This window comes from Elephas maximus, chromosome 15, assembly GCF_024166365.1.
Source record: "Elephas maximus indicus isolate mEleMax1 chromosome 15, mEleMax1 primary haplotype, whole genome shotgun sequence".
In the NCBI taxonomy this organism is placed as follows: Eukaryota; Metazoa; Chordata; class Mammalia; order Proboscidea; family Elephantidae; genus Elephas; species Elephas maximus.
The window spans coordinates 7,294,598-7,310,871 of NC_064833.1; positions in this window are offsets into that span (position 1 = coordinate 7,294,598).

Genomic DNA, 16,274 nt, shown 5'->3' on the forward strand with positions numbered 1-16,274 from the left:
CAAAAAAGAATCAATTAACTACAAGAAAAAGAAAATAAGTTATACAAGAAAAAAATGAAATTTTTTTTATAATATACCATGTGGCTCATCAATGGATAATATTCACATTGTGGTAATACTGTAAATTTTGCAATTATTCTTTAATTCTATGAAATAAGAACTACAATTATTCCCATCAGCAGAGTTCAGATTTAAGATTTCTCTGCCACCTCTGGAACCCTGGTGGTGCAGTGGTTAAGATCTATAGCTGCTAACCAAAAGGTGAGCACTTAGAATCCACCAGCAGCTCCTTGGAAACTATGGGCAGTTCTACTCTGTCCTATAGGATCGCTATGAGTCGCAATCAACTCAACGACAGTGGATTTCTGCTGTTTCTTAATCAAAAGGGCAAGGTTTTCTTCTGATCTCTACCTTCTAGGTTATGTGTATCACCAATTTATGTATATACGGACTACCATATTTTTTCGCTAATAGCACGCTCACACATATAATGCATGCATAGCTCGCTTTAAAAAATAGCAAGGTGGGCTGTGTGGCTGACAAAAAATATATAATGTGAGTGCCATTTGTATAAAAAATGCAGTAAGTACTACAGTGCATTCACTCTTCTCTGACTTATCCACTCCGTTGGGCTCATAGGTATCCTTGAGGCATCAACTTTTCCTTGTAATCTGTTTTAGGGGTTCAACTCTCAGTTGTCTGCCCTATGTACAGTGCATAAATTTTCCACTTCTGTTTTCCAGTCATCCCCAAACTATATATTCTGCCTTAGGGAGATTCAAACTGGGCATATTTTGATTGTAGGAGAGGTGCTGGGTAAATACATTTTTTAGAGATTACCTGTATTTGTGTAAAATATTGATAATATTTTGTTCATCACAGGTATTTTTGCATTAAGTTTGATTTTTTTAAAAAAAGATTGCATTAAAATATTGATCACGATTAATGAGGTTTTTGGTACTTCTTAAATTTTGTGCCTAAGACCTCAACTAGCTAGCCCCTGCGCTGACCAGACAGTATCTTCAGGCAGATTTGTATTGTTAGAATTGATTAAAACTCTCTATTGAAATCTGCACATTCATCATGGTCTATTTGCATAGAAGAAATATTATATTAATTAAATCCTCCCAGGAATCTGTACATGGATCAAAGGTAGTCATTCAAAAAGAAAAAGGGTACTTTACTTGGTTTAAAATGAGGAAAGCTGTGCATCAGGGTTGTATCCTTTCACCATATCTATTTAACCTGTATGCTGAGCAAATAATCTGAGAAGCTGGGCTATGTGAAGAAAAATGGGGCATCAGGATTGGAGGAAGACTTATTAACACTCTGTGTTATACAGATGACACAACCTTACTTGCTGAAAGTGAAGAGGACTTGAAGCACTTACTGGTAAAGATTAAAGACCATAGCCTTTACTATGGATTATAGTGAATGTAAAGAAAACAAAAATCCTCACAACTGAACAAATAAGCAACACCATGATAAATGGAGAAATGACTGAGGTTGTCAAGGATTTCATTTTATTTGGATCCACAATCAACACCCAAGGAAGCAGCAATCAAGAAATCAAAAGACACATTTCATTGGGCAAATCAGCTGCAAAAGATCTCTTTACAGTGTTAAAAAACAAAGATGTCACCCTGAGGACTTGAATTCTTTCATGTGGTTATTGTCAAAAGTGAGGATTTGATACATCTTTTTGAGAAGGCACATGGTGGAATCAGAAAATGAGTTAGTGTTAGCCCAAGCAGAGCCTTGATGTATATCCTAGGGGCAAATGAAAATGGTTACATGCTTTTAAGCAAGGAAATGACACAATGAGATGTGTTGAAATCAATTACTTTCCAACAATACGAAGTATGGATTAATGAAGAGCAAGTTAGATACAGGGTTCCCCATAAGGAAGCTAACTCATAAACAATACTAAGAGGCAAAGTTGGGAATAGAAGGAATTATTCATTTGAGAGACATTCCAAAGGTAACATTAATAGGACTTAAAGATTAATTGGATATGCTAAATTAATTGGATATCAATTGGGTATGACTGAGGCAGAGAGAGAGGCCCTCCCCCCCCCAAATTTTAAGTTTTTAATATAACCAGCTATGTTTATGATTTTGCCCTTGGCTAAGAAAAAACAAAATATGCGGAAGGGCCAAATAAGATAGCGTATCACTGGGGTTTAGATTTAAGCATGTTGATTTTAAGAGAACTGTGAGATGCCCATGGAGAGAAGGCAGGTAGGCTGTGTGAACACAGAGGTGGGGTGAAGGCTGGAGGTGTAAATGTGGGAGTCACCAAGTAATGTGATTGCTGCTGTGACCGAGCATGTGATATCTATAAAGAGGATAGTGTGAGAAAACAAAGGGACCAAGACAAAACCTTGAACTACTCTAACGCTTAAGTCAGAGTGGAGAAAAAAATAAGCAGCCAGAAAATGTGGTGGAAAGCCAAGCATGTGTGATGTTACTAAAACTAGGGAAAGAGCGCTTCAATAATTCAGGAATATTGAGCCATGTCTAATTCTTCTGAGAATTCAAAACGAGATTGTCTAATTTGCCCCCTCTCAAAAATATAATCAATGGAATTATTTTTCCAAATATAAGAAGTTGAAATGAAAAACCAGGGTAGGACTTCTTATTACAGGCTATTATAGAATACCAAAAAAAAAAAAAAAAACCTGTTGCCGTCTAGTCCATTCCAACTCATAGTGACCCCACAGGTTTTCTAAGGAGTGCCTGGTGGATTCGAGCTGCTGACCTTTTTGTTAGCAGCTGAACTCTTAACCACTACACAGCCAGGGTTTCCTATTACAGAATAGTCAACCTTTATAACGGTCTTGTTGTTGTTAGTTACCATCTAATTGGTTCAGACTCATAGCAACCCTATGACTGCTACTTCCATGGGTGTTGATTGTAGGTCCAAGTAAAACGAAATCCTTGACAACTTCAGCCTTTTCTCTGTTCATCATGCTGTTGCTCATTGGTCCAGTTGTGAGGATTTTTGTCTTCTTTATGTTGAGGTGTAACCCATACCAAAGGCTGTGTTCTATGATCTTCATCAGTAAGTGCTTCAAGTCCTCTTCACTTTCAGCAAGCAAGGTTGTGTCATCTACATAATGCGGGCTGTTAATGAGTCTTCCTCCAATCCTGATGCCCCATTCTTCTTCATATAGTCCAGCTTCTCAAATTATTTGCTCAGCATACTGGTTGAATAGGTATGGTGGAAGGATACAACCTTGACACACTTTTCCTGACTTTAAACCACTCAATAGCCCTTCGTTCTGTTTGAACAACTGCCTCTTGATCTATGTACAGGTTCCTAATGAGCACAATTAAGTGTTCTGGTATTCTCATTCTTCGTGATGTTATCCATAATTTGTTATGATCCACACAGTCCAGTGCCTTTGCATAGTCAATAAAACTGTTATTCTCTGCTTTCCGCCAAGATCCACCTGACATCAGCCATGATATCCCTGTTTCCATGCCCTCTTCTGAATCCAGCCTGAATTTCTGGCAGTTGTCTGTAAATATACTGCTACAGCTGCTTTTGAATGATCTTCAGCAAAATTTAGCTTGCATGCGATATTAATGATATTGTTCGATAATTTCCACATTCGGTTGGATCAGTTTTCTTGGGAATAGGCATAAATATGGATATCTTCCAGTCGGTTGGCCAGGTAGCTGTCTTCCAAATTTCTTGGCATAGATGAGTGAGCACTTCCAGTACTGCATCTGTTTGTTTAAACATCTCAACTGGTATTCCATCAATTCCTGGGGCCTTGTTATTCACCAATGCTTTCAGTGTAGCTTGGACTTCTTCCTTCACTACCATCGGTTCCTGATCATATGCTCCTTCTCAAAATGGTTGAGTGTTGACCAATTCTTTTTGGCATAATGACTCTGTATATTCCTTCCATCTTCTTTTGATGCTTCCTGTGTTGTTTAACATTTTCCCCATAGAATCCTTTAGCATTGCAACTCAAGTCTTGAATTTTTTCTTCAGTTCTTTCAGCTTGAGAAATGTGGAGTGTGTTCTTCTGTTTTGGCTTCCTATCTCCAGCTTTTTGCACATGTCATTATAATACTTTTTCTTCTCGAGGTGCCCTTTGAAACATATGGTCTGTTATGCCAGGAATGACAACTTGAAGAGGAACGGCATTGCATTCATCATTTTAAGATCTATCCTGAAGTACTAAACTGTAAGTGATAGGATATTATCCATAGGCCTACAAGCAAAACCAGTTACTATGACTATTATTCAAATTTATGCACCAACTACTAAAGCCAAAGATGAAGAAACTGAAGATCTCTATTAGCTTCTGCAGTCTGAAATTGATCGAACATACAATTGACAATTACTGGTGATTGGAATGTGAAAGTTGGAAACAAAGAAGAAGGATCAGTAAGAAAATATGACCTTGGTGATAGAAATGCTGCTGGAGATTGCATGACAGAATTTTGCAAGACCAACAACTTCTTCATTGCAAATACCTTTTTTCACCAGCATAAATGGCGACTATGCATGTGGACCCCCCAGATGGAATACACAGGAATCAAATTGACTAAATCTGTGGAAAAGGATGATGGAAAAGCTCAATTATCATCAGTCAGCACAAGGCCAGGGGCTGACTATGGAACAGATCATCTATTGCCCATATGCAAGTTCAAGGTGAAACTGAAGAAAATTAGAACAAGTCCATGACAGCCAAAGTATGACCTTGAGTATATCCTACCTGAATTTAGAGGTCATCTCAAGAATAGATTTGATGTGTTGAACACTAATTATCAAAGGCCAGACGAGCTGTGGAATGACATCAAGGACCTCATACATGAAGAAAGGAAGAAGTCACTAAAAAGACATGAAAGAAAGAAAAAACCAAAAAGGATGTCAGAATAGACTCTGAAACTTGTTATTGAAGGTCAAACAGCTAAAGCAAAAGAAAGAAACGATGAAGTAGAAGAACTCAAGATTTTGTTTCTTAGTGTTAGTAAATATGAATGCGGTTTATTCAGATTCCATGACACTTCAGAATTTTGTTTTTGGTCTAGTAGTATTAAAAAAAAAAAGTCAATAACATTCTATAAAATTGAAAAGGCCATGCATTTTTTGGAGACCTATTACGTTTCTTGAATTAATATCAATTTTATGTACCTCAAAATTAACCTCTGGGATAATGTATGTTGGGAAGTTGACAAAACAATATGGGAAGTCTCAGAGTTTATACAGATTGGCAATATTTTGTGTTATTGGATTGATCTGGAAATAAAAGTCAAATAAATACTATTCATTGCCACAACCTTCTCCCAAATGGAAGTAATCAACCTGCAAAGTCATTTATATCATGATTTGTAAAACACAGCTTTCTTTGTGAATAGGTCATACAATCTACATTATATTTTTCCAATTGTGCATCCATCGAATGGATATTTATCAGGGGCTGACTCTGCAAGAGGCTCCATCAGGGGTGATGGGGACATAAGGGTTAGTGAGTCCAAGTCTCTGATTCCAAGGAGTTCACAGTCTACTCACCAATCAAGTTAGGCACATACATGCCTTTTACAGAATATTTTCAACTTCTGTTATAATCCTTCACTCTAATAAAGTACGATTTTTAAATGCATTCACTGACTTTACTGTTTAGACTTTAAATTACCCTATGAGTTAGTGGGGACATTGGTAGTTTAGTGGTAGAATTCTCCCCTTAGATGCAGGAGACCCAAGTTCAATTCTTGGCCACTGTAGCTCATGTGCAGCCACCACGAGTCTTCTCAGTGGAGGTTTGTGTGTTGCTATGATGCTGAGCAGGTTTCAGCAGAGCTTGCAGACTAAGATGGACTAGAAAGAAATGCCTGGCAATCAACTCTAAAAATCAGCCAAACCCTATGGATCACAATGGTCAGATCTGTAACAGATCATGGTGATGGTGCAGAAACAAGCAGTATTTTATTCAGTTGTGCATGGAGTCACTGTGCTGACTTGACAGCAGCTAACCACAGTAAGTTTTATAAAGTGGCTATTTTTCAGCTGAGGAAAACTTGTTTGGGGAACACAAGAAATGTGCTCACTTTTACTTACCTAATATATGAAGGAACTGGGACTCAAACCCAAGTAAATGTGTCCTTTTTTATTCTACTATAACTACTGCCTGCGTAGTTATATATGTAGCATGTGAATTGATAGACACCTAAATGTCTATAATAGAAATTAGATAGATGGATGGATGAGTAGGTGGATGGATGGATGGACGGACAGATGGACGGAGGGACGGACGGGTGGATGGGTGGACGAGTGGACAGGTGGACTGGTGGAAGGGTGGATGGATGGTGGATGGATGGTGGATGGATGGACGGATAGATGAACTAATTTTTTCAAAAAACTTCAGCTCGGTAGGAATTTATTGACAACATACTTTGATCATACACTATACTGTTGTTTTTGTTGTTAGGTGCTATCGAATTGGCTCCATTCATAGTGACCCTATGTACAACAGAATAAAACACTGCCTGGCCCTGCGCCATCCTCACAATTGTTGTTATGCTTGCCCATTTGTTGCAGCCACTGTGTCAATCCATCTTGTAGAGGGTCTTCCTCTTTTTTGCTGACCCTCCACTTTATCAAATATTACACACTATGCCAGGCAAAGAAAATTCAAACACAAATAAAACTTGTTTTCCATCGTCGAAGACTTCACAGAAGAAATAAGGGAATGAATGCTAACCAACAATTTTAATATAGCACACTAAGTCAAAAATATAGTGTAATTTGATACCATAATAATTTGAAAATATGGCCTTGGTAATAGAAATGACACTGAAGATCCTATGACAGAATTTGTAAGACCAACGACACATTATAAATACCTGTACCTTTTTTCAACAGCAAAAAAGGTAACTATACACATGGACCTTGCCAGATAGAATACACAGGAATTAACTACATCTCTGGAAAGACATAATAGAGAAGCTTAATATCATCAGTGAGAACAAGGCCAGGGGCCAACTGTGGAACAGACCATCAATTGCGCATATGCAAGTAGAAGTTGAAGCTGAAGAAAAATAAAACAAGTCCATAAGAGCCAAAGTAGAACCTTGAGTATATTCCTCCTGAATTTAGATACCATCTCAAAAATATATTTGACGCATTTAATGGTAATTACTGAAGACCAGATGAGTTGTTTGGATAACATGAAGGACATCATATTTGAAGAAAGCAAAAAGTCATGAAAAAGACAGAAAAGAAGGAAAAAAGGCTGACATGAATGCCAGAAGAGACACTGAACTTGCTGTTGAATGTAGAGTAGCTAAAGCAAAAGGGAGAAATGATGAAGTAAAAGAACTGAACAGATTTCAAAGAGCAGCTTGAGAAGACAAAGTATAGTGAAATGCACAAAAACCTGGAGTTAGAAAACCAAAAGGGAAGAACACACATGGCATTTCTCTTGCTGAAACAACTAAAGAGAAAACTCAAGCCTCGAGCTGCAGTGTTGAAGGATTCTATGGACAAAAATTATGACCAAGAACCGGCAGTACTAAAGGAAGAAATTCAAACTGCACTGAAGACATGAGCAAAAATAAAGGCTCAAGGAATTGACAGGATACCAATTGAAATGTTCAAACAAACAAATGCAATGCTGGAAGCACTCACTTATCTATGCCAACAAATTTAGAAGACAGCTAGCTGGCCAACCTCTGGAAGAGATCCATATTACACACATTCCAAAGAAAGGGTATCCAAGGGAATTCAGAAATTACTGAACAATATCATTAATATCACACACAAATAAAATTTTGCTTAAGATCATTCAAAAGTGGCTGCAGCAGTACATCAGCAGGAAATTGCCAAAAATTCAGGCTGGATTCAGAAGATGATGTGGAATGAGGGATATCATTGCTGTTGTCAGATGTTGACTGAAAGTACAGAATACCAGAAAGATGTTTATACATTTTTTATTGATTATGCAAAGGCATTCTACTGTGTGGGTCATAACACATTATGGATAACATTGCAAAGAATGCAAATTCCAAAACACCTAATTGTTCTCATGTGGAATCTGTACATAGATCAAGAGGCAGTCATTCAAACAGAACAAGATTTAAAGTCAGAAAATTGTGTGTGTCAGGGTTGTATCCTATCACCATACTTATTCCATCTGTAAACTAGATTATTCGAAGAAGAATGTGGCATCAGGGTTGGTGGAAGACTCATTAACAACCAGCAATATGCAGATGACACAACATTGCTTGCTGAAAGCAAGAGGACTTAAAACACTTACTGATGAAGGTCAAAGACTACAGTCTTCAGTATCCATTACACCTTAACCTAAAGAAAGCAAAAATCCTCACGACTGAACCAATAAGCAATATGATGATAAATAGAGAAAAGATTGAAGTTCTCAGGGATTTCATTTTCCTCAGATATACAATCCATGCCCGTGGAAAAAACAGTCAAGAAATCAAACAACGTTTTGCATTGGGAAAATCTGCTGTAAAAGATCTTTTAAATGTGTTAAAAAGAAAAGATGCCACCTTGATAACTAAGGCATGCCTGACCCGAGCCAGGGTATTTTCAATAGCCTCATATGCATTTGAAAACTGGACAATAAATAAGGAAGAACAAAGAAAATTGATGCCTTTGAATTATGGTGTTAGCGAAGAATATCGAATATACCATGAACTAGCAGAAGAATGAACAAATCTGTCTTGGAAGAAGTACAGCCAGAGTGTTCCTTAGAAGCAAGGATGGCAAGACTAAGTCTCATGTACTTTGGGCATACTATCAGGAAGAGTTAGTCCCTGGAGAAGGACATCATGCTTGGTAAAGTAGAGGGTCAGTGAAAAAGAGGAAGACCTTCGATGAGGTGGACTGACAGAGTGGCTATGACGGTCTCAAGCATAGCAATGATTTTGAGGATGGCTAAGGACTCGGCAGTGTTGCGTTCTGTTATACATACGGTCACTGTAAGTCAAAACTGACTCCAGGGCACCTGATAATAACAACATGGGCAAAAAACGAAATGATGCAGGAAGGATCAAAAGAAGATGGAAGAAATACACAGCCATTTTACCAAAAAGTATTAGCCAGTGTTGAATCATTTTCAGTGGTAGGATGTGATCAAGAACCAATGGTACTGAAGGAAGCATTCCAAGTTACACTGAAGGCTTTGGCAAAAAAACAAGGCTCCAGGAATTTTTGGAATACCACTTAAGATGTTTCAACAAATGGATACAGTGCTGGAAGTACCCACTGGTCTCTGCCAACAAATTTGGAAGATAGTTTCCTGGCCAACGAAATGGAAGAGATCAATATACGTGTATATTCCAAAAAAAAGATGATCCAACGAAATGCAAAAATTATCAATGTCATTAATATTATATGCAAGTAAAATTATGCTGAAGATAATTCAAAAATTATTGCAGCAGTACATCAACTAGGAACAGCCTGAAATTCAAGCCAGATTAAGGAGAGGATGTGGAATGAGGGATATCATTGTTGATGTCAGATGAATCTTGGCTGAAAGCAGGTAATACCAGAAAAATGTTTACCTGTGTTTTAGGCAAAGGCATTAGATTGTGTTGATCATAACAAATTATGGATAACATTGCAAAGAATAGAAATTCCAGAAAACGTTATTGTGCTCATGCAGAACCTGTACATAGACCAAGGGAGAGTCATTCTAACAGAACAAGGTTATACTGTATGGTTTAAAATCAGTAAAGCTGTGCATCAGGTTTGTATCCTTTCACCACGCTTATTCATTCTGTATGCTGAGCAAATAATCCTAGAAGCTGGACTATATGAATTAAAATGTGGCACAAGGATTGGAGCAAGACAAACTGCAATATGCAGATGGCACAAAATTGCTCATTGAAAGCAAAGAGGACTTGAAGCACTTACTGATGAAGATCAGAGACTACAACCTTCAGTATGGATTACACCTCAACATAAAGAAAACAAACATCCTCACAAGTGGACCAATAAGCAACATCATGAAAAATGGAGAAAAAATTGAAGTTGTCAAGGATTTCATTTTACTTGGATCCACAATCAGCGGGCATGGAAGCAGCAGTCAAGAAATCAAACAACATTTTCAATTGGGCAACTCTGCGGCAAAAGTCCTCTTTAAAGTGTTAAAAAACAAAGATGTCACCTTGAGAACTAAGGTATGCCTGAACCAAGCCATGGTATTTTCAATTGCTTCACATGTGTGCAAAAACTGGACAATGAATAAAGAAGACCAAAGAAAAAATGATGCATTTGAATTATGATATTGGTGAAGAGTATTGAATATATCATGGACTTTCAAAAGAATGAACAAATCTGTCTTGGAAGAAGTACAGTCAGAGGGCTCCTTGGAAACGAGTATGGTGAAACTTTGTCTTGTGTACTTTGGACATGTTATCAGGAGGGAGCATTCTTGGAGATGGACACCATGATTTGTAAAGTAAAGGTTAGCAAAGAAGGGGAAGGAGTAAACAAGAGAGATTGACACAGTGGCTGCAACAATGGGTTCAAACATAGTGTCTTAGTTATCTACTGCTGCTGTAATAGAAATACCACAACTGGATGGCTTTAGCAAAGAGAAATTTATTCTCTCACAGCCCAGTAGGTTAGAAGTCCAAGTTCAAGGCCTCAGCTCTAGGGGAAGACTTTCTCTCTCTTAGGCTCTGGAAGAAGGCCCTTTTTTTCAGTCTTCCCCTGGTCAAGGAGCTTCTCCTTGCAGGAACCTCGAGTCCAAAAGATGTGGTCTACTCCCGGTGCTGCTTTCTTGGTAGTATGATGTCCCCCAAATTTCCCTGCTCTCTTCTCTCTTCTATGTCTCAAAAAAGACTAGCTTAAGAAACAATCTAATGTTCTAGACCTCATCAATATAACTTGCACTAATTCATCTCATTAATATCAGAGTGATAGGATTTACGACACCTAGGAAAATCACATCATATGACAAAATGTTGGACAATCATAAAATACTGGGAATCATGACCTAGTCAAGTTGACAAATATTTTTGAGGGACAGAATTCAACCCATGACACATAGCAATGATTGTGGGGATGGCACAGGACCAGGCAGTGTTTTGTTCTGTTGTACCTAGGGTCCCTATGAGTGGGAACCAACTCAATGGCATCTAACAACAGCAATAATTTGAAAATAGAATTGCAAGGTGATACAGATAAACAGAATAGGAGCATGGTTTATTGAGTGTTTATATGAGATTAACTTGAGGTTTGTTGTTCCTTTTTCAGAGGGAGTACAGAAAGTATAGGAGTAGCTGAATTACTTTCCCTTTCATTACAGGATTGTACTTTTCCTGTGAGTGACCTTGTTTATGTCAAGGTACTATGGAGAATGTTCATTAGTTTCCAAGGGGCAGCTGGTGAATTCGAACTGCAGACATTTTGGTTAGCAGCCTAATGCTTAACTACTGCACTACCAGGGCTCCAGGCAACTATTAGGATGTCAGTAATGGACCTTGTAGTCACCAACACAATATATGAATTGTTTTTTAAGTCACTTAATCTTAGTCAGCTATGTCCTTTTGATGATCAATCTGAATATTTAGAAACTACTCCCCTCTCCTACAGCATGTGGGAGCACCTGTATCAAAATGCAGGGGCTTGGAGCCAGGCAGCCCTGGATGAGAAGCTGCGCTCTGCTACTTTTCTTAGCCTAGGTACCTTGGGCAAACCACTTAGCCTCTCTGAGCCTCAGTTTTATTTTCCACTAAATGGAAATAATGGTGCCTGGTTTACTAGTTTTAATCTTGTGGATTAAGCAACACAAAGTTTCAAGTCAAGTGTGTGATGAATACATATTTCATTTTCTTGTAATCTAAACAATCATCATTGGTTGATCAGGATGGTGGCCACTGGAAGAACAACACACCCCAGTGTCATCAGTAACTAGATAAAGTAGATCATTTGATGATTGGGGAAGACAGTGATGGGTATGAGGACGACACTAAGAATCCTCCCTTGATCCCAGCGGTTCTACCTGGCTGGTATACAGAGCCAAAAATCATTTTAGCTACATTTCTATTACATTCTCTGCCACTTGATGGTCTTCCTGTTTATTGGGTTGGCCTGGAAACTAAAGGTTGAATCAACGAATTGGCAGAAGAATGAGTTTCTAAATTTTCACTCATTGCATTACAGGAAGAAAATCTTCCACATTTATCACATTGTCTTACTGGAATAATTTTAGTATCCTGGGATTTTTTTTTGGGGGGGGGAGGGGGGCTGGCACAAGAAACATACCACCAGCTGCATTGTTTTCTTCATTGGTGCTTGTCAGAAAGTAGCAGAGAAGCCACCTGTCTGGTTGCTCATCCAGTTATACTGGCTCAGTCAGTGGCCCTTGAGTTGAGCAAAATAAAGGATGATGCAGAAAAGGAAGCTGGCTGTGCAGAAGCCATTACAATGACTATCATCAATTGTTTAGGCTTCTGAACCAACTGCTAAAACAAAACAATACAAAAAATTTTTCAGTATAGGGGGAGATCTCTGTATGTATGATGCTTGGAGTTTGATTACCTTAAAGGATATATATATATATATATATATATATATATATATATATATATATATATATATATATATATATATATATTTCTTTTTTTTTCAAAACACACTCAAGACGCCAATGTGGTTTTTCTTTTTTTTCACTAGAATAGTCTCTGCTAGAATATAAGTTTCAAGAAACCAGGGACCATGCTTGTTTTATTTCTGTGGTATCTCCAGTATCTAGAGCAATAACTAAGTGCTCAATGATATTTATTGGATAAACAAATAAAACAAATGACTTCTCTTCTCCAGGAAGCACATTATAAAGACTGACTTTTTATTACGCCAAATACTATAAAACAAATGGCTGAAATATAAGAGCAAAACAGTAATGCCTAATCTAGGAATGGTTATAATGGGGTAAGTAATCTCATATGTTGCCATGATAGTACGTGAAGGTACAATGAACATGGCAATATTCCAATAGAGTCTTTTAAAATTATATAGCCTCTGACCCAGTAATCTGACTTTCCCTAACAAAATGATCCCGAGTTTTTTTTTTTTGAAAAAAAAAATACATATAATCTTCATGAGTTCACATATAAAAGACTTTTTAAAAATTTTTATAAAGAGTTAGAACACACTTAAAATGCCAACAACAAGGAAATAATATATGGAATATGGTGGAACCATATAAAATGATGTATTCATAAGTTGTGTTATCCTGGGATTTTAAGATTCCATATCACATATGAGAACCAGGTCCGTGCTCCCTGCTATCTTATTAACTAATGTGGCACCAAAAAAAACATTGCCGTTGAGTCGATTCTGACTCATAGCCATCCTATAAGACAGAGCAGAACTGCCCCATAGAGTTTCCAAGGAGCACCTGGTGGATTCAAACTGCTGAACTTTTGGTTAGCAACCATAGCTCTTAACCACTACACCACCAGGGTTTCCAGCTAATGTGAAGGAAAAAAAAAAAAAAAGGAGGGGGTGGGAAGGCAATGTCAGCCAGTGCTTAAACTGTCTTCTTGGACAAGGTCGAGCTGGAGTATTATTCCAAGTCTGCGGTTCCAAAATGTGGAATTGAGCATCTGAATGAGGGCAAGACTGATTTTTGGATGGCAAACTAAAGAATCAGTAAACATCCATTCCTGTCAAGTTTTAGGGCAGTCAATTTAGTGCAGGACATCGGTGAACGAGAGCTCGACTCTCTCCCAAGCAGTCAGCAATGCGGACATCAAACACTGGTAAGGACATTTTAGTGGGTTGGGTTTAAGGTGTAGCTACATTTCCGGTGGAAAACTGATGTCTATGTAGAAATACACATGTAGAAGCCTAATGCCATGGATAAGGCCAATGTGTGAATAGGGTCACAGAGAGGATGGCTGCTGGATGCTGTGGTTCTGCAGGCTGAATAGTGCTCTATGCACTCATCATAGGAGCAGAAGAAGCATGGAAATGAGAAGCATGCTTGATTCCAGTCCCCAGACTCTGTTGGTCCAGCTCAGTTATTGAGCAAGGACAATTTTAGTGGTAAAGAGCATCAGAGAATTCATCTGAAAGGGACTGGGATGAACGAGGGCTTATGGTGAGCTATCTCAAGTGGTTAATTCAGGTTGACCCAGTACTAAGAAACCATAAATGCAAAGCATGACAATTAAAAATGCTAACCATTTTAGATGAGTGAAAATTTGCTTTTTATTCTGTTTCCTCGACCCATAAAGTTATTCCACTTCTACAATTATCTACTCTGAGAAACTCTTCTAGCTGAAGAAGGTTGAAATGATTAAAGTCCTTCCTGAATTATACATTGATGTCCTGTCCTAAATAAATGGCCTTGTCACCTCCTTCAACCCTTTGCAACTTCTAGCAACAGAAATGTTTTCAGTTATGTTAGAGAGAATCACTGTACATGAATTGGGACAAACTGAACAAGACACTGGCACACTAAAGGTTGTAGGACATGCAGTAAATTTTGTTCCATAGACCATTTGTGAAACTGGCTGCCACAGTCTTGTATATTTATACAATGTATGTTATCTAGGTCAGATAGGCTATGTCTATAGAGGAACTAATCACTTCCAACAGTTGATGGATTTAATGGCTAAGAAGGTCCTCAATAACTCTTCTTCCAGGAGACAATTTCAGAGCTAAAATCTTGCAACTCATTATAGTGCTAGGCACCAGAGCACTGTGTTTGGATGATTGGAGATGTTTATGGGCCACTGCTTGGTCATCTTCTTTAATGATAACACTCCTGTCTCTTAATGCCTCGGCAGTTATTTTTATGACCTGCTTGGGTAATATCCTAATTGTTACGCTCATTACTCCAGGGAAACATTTCTGGCTTTTACTTTCTTACTGGGAGATCAATCTGACTCATTTGTGAGTAATTTTATAGAAAGGAAAAGTACAACTGAAGCCTGAGAAGGCAATAGGATTTGGCATTTGTCAAAGGTTGTGTATCCAGTCCTTCTGCATAATGATTGTGTGACATCTCTTTGAGTCTTACATTGTTCATCTGAAGGCCAGTGATAGTCCTTGAACTTCCTCCCTTGTGTAGTTATCTCGAATCAGTCCTTTCTCTGGTTCCTTATGTGTCAGGAGCCCATTTTCCATGTAAATGAAAACCATTGCCTTATTATTACATGTTCCTAACTCTAGAGATTACCGTTTTGCTTCTGGTCCCCTGGGTCTTGTAAATTGTATGGCTTCTACTCAGTTTCATGAACTTGGCTTCTCACTGGACTATACAGAGCTCTCTCTCTCAATCTATTCTCTCCTGATACAGGCAAAATTATCAGCCTCAGGTTCTAGTCGCATGCTTCCCATTACAAACTGACTCTCATTCTCCTTCTATATCCCAAAAGGAGGTGGATTTGATAGCTGTAACAGTAGAAGTAAACAGTGAATATTTAAGGAGTTCAAGAATAAAAGTCCAGCTAAGAGGTGAGAAGAGATAATGATCAATTTAACAGTTATTTATTGAAGGTCTTCTAGGTAAAGTATTGGCTTAGGCTGGGTTCTCTAGAGAAGCAAAACCAGTAAGGCATATAAATAAATAAATAAATAAATAAATAGAGAGAGAGAGAGATTTATATCAAGGAAATAGCTCATGAGGTTGTAGAGGCTAGATCATCACAAGTCTGTGGGTCAGAATAGAGGCTTCTTCTAATTCACATAGCCACAGGGGCAGGTGAACTCAAGACTGTCAGGTCAGAGAGCAGGGCTCTTGCTAATAGGCTGTGAAGATCAATGAATTCCAAGATTGGCAGACAAGGCCACAGGTAAGCTGCTCTCTCAAGTCCCAAGAACCAGAGGTCAGGCCAACAGGAGCCTGCTGCAGGATCCAGCATGAGCCAAAAGCCCTTGAGCCTTGCCAGAATGTCTGCTTATATTCGATGCAGGCCACGCGCACAAGAAAACTCCCTTTCAACTTATTGGTTCCTCAGAGCAGACCCTATCATGGCGGTGATCACAAACCAGATCTCAACAGGGAAGTGATCACAATATTATATGACTGCCAAGACACTAAGAATCATGGCCCAGCCAAGATGACACACAATCTCAAGCATCACAAGTATCCTGTGGGAGATATAAGCTCCTGTCTTAATGCAGGGTAGGAAGGCAAGACATAAAGGAAAAGATGGCTATAGTTACAAGAACCTAAGTTGCAGCAGAAGAACACAGCTTGTCCAAAGCCACTGAGCTACAGAGACAGGGCAGGAAATGGAAGCAAATCATCCTGGCTCTTGGTGCAGGACTC